This window comes from Oryx dammah, unplaced genomic scaffold, assembly GCF_014754425.2.
Source record: "Oryx dammah isolate SB20612 unplaced genomic scaffold, SCBI_Odam_1.1 HiC_scaffold_18, whole genome shotgun sequence".
Classification (NCBI taxonomy): Eukaryota; Metazoa; Chordata; class Mammalia; order Artiodactyla; family Bovidae; genus Oryx; species Oryx dammah.
The window spans coordinates 31,829,987-31,834,659 of NW_024070202.1; the positions used below are offsets into that span (position 1 = coordinate 31,829,987).

At 44.4% G+C, this 4,673-nt stretch overlaps 1 long non-coding RNA gene across 1 annotated transcript; it reads right to left on the minus strand.

The window, feature by feature from the left end:
- Positions 1–298: 298 nt before the first annotated feature.
- Positions 299–3,716, minus strand: LOC120878071. The gene is made up of 4 exons (XR_005724450.1): positions 3,145–3,716; positions 2,685–3,061; positions 1,761–1,849; positions 299–927 (listed from the first exon to the last, which is right to left on the minus strand). It is a non-coding gene; the product is annotated as an uncharacterized LOC120878071 (long non-coding RNA).
- Between the last annotated feature and the right edge of the window lie 957 nt (positions 3,717–4,673).

The following is a 4,673-nucleotide window of genomic DNA, read 5'->3' on the forward strand; positions in this document are numbered from 1 at the left end:
AATAGATACAGCTGCTGCTGCTGCTGCTGCTAAGTCACTTTAGTCGTGTCTGACTCTGTGCGACCCCATGGACGGCAGCCCACCAGGTTCCCCCATCCCTGGGATTCTCCAGGCAAGATAGCAAATACAGGTAGTTCCCAAATTTTTTGGTTATTCAATTTATGAATAACACACATATTTGGACACTTGGTGGCAGAGCCCCCTCCACCCTTAGTGTTCTTCCTGTTGACACTTATGCAAATGAAGTCCCCGTTCCTTCCCCCAGAGGACTCCCCACCCTCCAGAGTCCCTTCTTCTATCACTCTGCTTTCCCTAACCCCAGCACAGAGGTTGTCCTTTAAAGGCTGCTGAGGGAACTGCTAAAGTACAGGGCATCTCATGGAACCTGCCCTCCCAGGGACCTGTACTATTTCCAGCACTGTGATTTCCTTCCAATAAGGATTCTGTTGTGCTACCTGCAGTCGGCCCTCCAACGTATGATTTTCCATGGAAAAATAATATGTTACTTTCAAACAACCAACCCACAAAGGAGCCCTATCTATTCCAACTGACTGTTTAAGATCCTGTGACAGTGAAAATTCCAATTCAAACTTATCTTTCCAAACTAACAGTGAAAACCACCAGGATGAACTTAAGTCAAAGTTTCCTGTTTCACTTTTTACTGTACTTATGTAAATCAATCATTACTGCAGTTTCCCAATGCCAGAAATTATTAGTCATTTCAGTGTTTAATGGTACATTTTGCGAAATCTGGTCCAGTACAAAACCGCACAGCATCTGGATTATCTGTTTTGTATTCCCTTCCAGACTTTCACCATTTGAAATGATCTGTTGCTTACTTTTTTGTTCTTTATTGGCAGCATTTTCATTCTTCACACTTTTCTTCTATTCTTTTACGCTAATCCTTGAAATGTCAGTCTCAGTCCACTGAAATGAAAAATTAAAAAAAAGAAAAACAAAATCTGTTGAAATTTCTTTAAAGTTGTAAAAGTAATACATGTTATTTATAAAAATGAACTTTTGGGGACTTCTCTGGTGGTCTAGTGGTTAAGACCCCCACATTTGCAATGTAGGGGGTGCAAGTTCAATACTTGGTTGGGTAACTAAGACCCTGCATGCTGTGTGGCACAGCCAAAAAAAAAAAAAACACCTTAATAAAATAAACATTTTAAATGGCTTTATAAAAAGAAAAAATATGCTAGGGTGAAGATTTAATAAAATTAATTTTTTTTAATTAACTTTTTTACCAATAAAAATCATCTTTTGACCTTCAATCTAGTAACTTAATTAGAAAAGAAAGATCGTGGCACGTGTTATGAAAATCCCTTTCTTACATAAAACGTAACCCTTTAAAATAGTAAATACAGCAGTTTGCAAAACTTGAGCACACGTCAGAATTACCTGGAAGGCTTGTAAAATCACAAATTGCTGGACGCCCCCCTTAGAGTTTCTGATTTAATAGGTCTGGGGTGGGGCATTTCTGATAAATTCCCAAGTGATGTTGATGCTGCTGGTGGGAAGACCATACTTAGATAACCACTGGTGTAATATTAGAGCTAAAAAAAAAAAAAAAAAAACACAACACCTTGAAGATCATTTCTGCCGATCCCCTGGAGAAGGAAATGGCAACCCACTCCAGTACTCTTGCCTAGAAAATCCCATGGATGGAAGGAGCCTGGCAGGCTACAGTCCCTGGGGTCACAAAGAGTCAGACACGACTGAGCAACTTCACTTCAACTCACTAAAGCTCTATTACTTACAATTTACAAAGTCGTACTCTCACTGGCCTGAGAGCTAGAAGAAAGTTTATTGGGAGCAACTGGGACATCTCCACGACTCCAAGACAAAGCTGAACAATCAGAGCAAAGAGCAGATAGATTGAGGGATGTGGTAGGTGGCAGAGGACTTCCTCTGTTTGGGTGCCCCTCTCTCTGCCTCTCCACTTGCAAATTCAAGCTTGGGATTGCTCTGGGCTAATCATCAAAGGAGAGATCTGATTGGCCCCTGGCCATTCAGTTTGTTTAATCAGCTCAGGCCACAGGTGCAGAATCTCTTAACCCAAGCATGGCACAAGAGACAGAAGATGTGGATCTTAGGGAAGAGTGGTGTGAGCTTGGCAGAGATACTACATGGCATAACCTGAACTCTTGTTTTTCAAAAGAGAGAGCTATGTTTGGAAAAAGTAAAGTCCTTGCCAAGAAGCACACATGTAATAAGTGGCAAAACTGAAACCAATCTTTTTTTCTTTTTTTAATTTGGGGCAGGAGGTGAGTATTGCATGTGGACCCAAAGCTGGCCTGCAAGTGGCAAGTAGAAAGTTGTTTCTTAGCCAGTGGCAGGCTGGAGCTGCTGGTACCAGTTCCAGAGAGAGGAGTGTTAAACATTCGGGATTTTGGCAGGCAGGTTAACCGTGGTAGCTGGAAATGTGCCAGAGTCAAAGTATGTACTAAGGTTACAAACCAACCCTCCTTTTTTTTTCTTTCCAAAGAGCCAGTTTACCAGCACACCCTTGCCTAGTTCCCTGTGGGGATCATTTACAGTCAGTGTAGACACCATGTTTCAGATGAGAAACAACCCCAGTTTTCAGTGTTTTTCAACAGTTGCCATTTCCAACCCACCATCAGCAGATTGCCCAGGGGCTGCCAGCTAGACCCCATTTTGCACATCCAACCCCTCAAACCCACCTCCTGCAATGGCTGCACTCTCTCTCTGGGACTCATGCACAAAATGAGCCCACTATCTTGACCTTCTGCTGCCCTTGTTTCCAGCTCAGAGTCAGCTCCTTCCTAACTTTTGAACAGTAGAACATCAGTCCTATAAGAATAAGACAAGTCTGGGCAAGTGCATGTAAGACCTAGAGCAGAGTCTTTAAGAGACTTGCTTTAAAAAAAAAAAAAAAGAAGACTGTTGAGGCAGCCAATAAGCAAATGCCCCCAGGGATAGTGACTCTGTAATTATTTAAAGAAGGAAACTCTTGTGCAAATTGCCCAAGTCATCTCATTTCAGGCTTCCGTTGTGTGGCTTGGCGGCCTGCTGCTTCATTCCCATCAGAGGGCAAAGGCTGAAAGAGAAAGAAATCTCCGTGACTGTAAGTGATTCCCAAGCCCTTGGCCTCTGCCACCTGTCACTGAGCCACTGACGCACCTCCACTGTCATGCTGGCAGGGCTCCACCCGACCTCCTGTCCCACATTTCTTAAGAGGCACAAGATGCATTTACTTCACTGGCCACAAAGACAGCACTGGGAGCCGGGGTGGGGAGATGGCATACTTCCATCTAATAATGCTTCCTGGGCCACAGAGCCTAAAACAACACAAATTGCAGGCTCCCAGAGGAATGAGGGGGGAGCCAGGGCTGCCGCTGCTGTGCATTCAGCAAGACTTCCTGGAACGTAATGTCATCATGAGATTGTCTCCATGGCAGACCTGGAGTTCCGGTTGCAGTACTGGCAAAATATGGGGATGGCGAGACAGATGAAGTCCTGGCACTTAATGTCTGTGAAGACAGAAGCATTTTTACACATTTGAACGCTCTAGCTCCATCCTCTCCTGTTTTCTTCCTCCTTCTTCCTCTTCATCCTCCTCTCTACTCAAAATCTGCCCCCTGTGCCCATTTTACAGTTGTTAAACTTCCACGGTGGGTTCCCACCAAGCATACTAAACTAGATATCTTGAGAAACGCAAAAATGTGTGTTTAGGTGAGAATTTGGCACAAGGATCAAGCCACCTCCCTCTCTAAGATCAACCTGCCTCAATGTACCCATTGTTTCTTCAACAATCCCTGTTGAAGACACTGTTCTTGGCTTCCCTGGTGGCTTAGTGGTAAAGAATCTGCCTGCAAGTGCAGGAGACATGGGTTCTATCCCTGGTCCAGGAGGACCCCACAGGCCACAGAGCACCTAAGCCTGTGCACCACAACCATTAAGCCTGTGCTCCAGAGCCTGGGAGCCACAGCTACTGAAAGCCCCGAGCCCTGGAGCCCATGCTCTGGAACAAGAGAAACCACTGCGGTGGGAAGCCTGTGCACCACAACCAGAGAGTGGCCCCTGCTCGCAGCAGATAGAGAAAAGCTCACGCAGCAGTGAAGACCCAGCACAGCCAAAAATAAAATAAATACTGTTTTTTAAAAGAAAACACTATTCTTAGTGATGGTGCGTATCACATGATCCCTGCCCCAAAGTCTCCTGAGTAAAGCAGATACCTGGAAAACTAAGGAGAACCTGGAAAAATACCTATTGCAAAGTGGTACCTACAAAGTACCACTCCATCTAGTTTTACTCAATCTCTCTCACACACACACACAAGCACTGGATTAGTATATTATATACTATAATCTATTATATACTATATACACAACCCTAGGAGGTACAGAGTTGTTAGGTTTTTGGTCCTACTGTCCCTCCTGGACTGGGAGCTCCCTTGCCGGAGGGCCCTGGTTAGACTCAGAGAGTCTTATAGTTGACGGGACCATAGCAGAAAGCCACAGGCCTAGCACCTTCTTCATACAGACGAGGCAAAAGAGGTAGGAAGGCAGAATGGGGTAGTGACAAAAGCATGGGATTCTACTTGGTCACCTGGCTTGCTGTCCCAGCTCTCAACCGTTAGCTAAACACAGTACGTTGCATGTGACGTTTTTTAAGTCTTGATATCCTCTTCCATAAAAATGGAATCAACA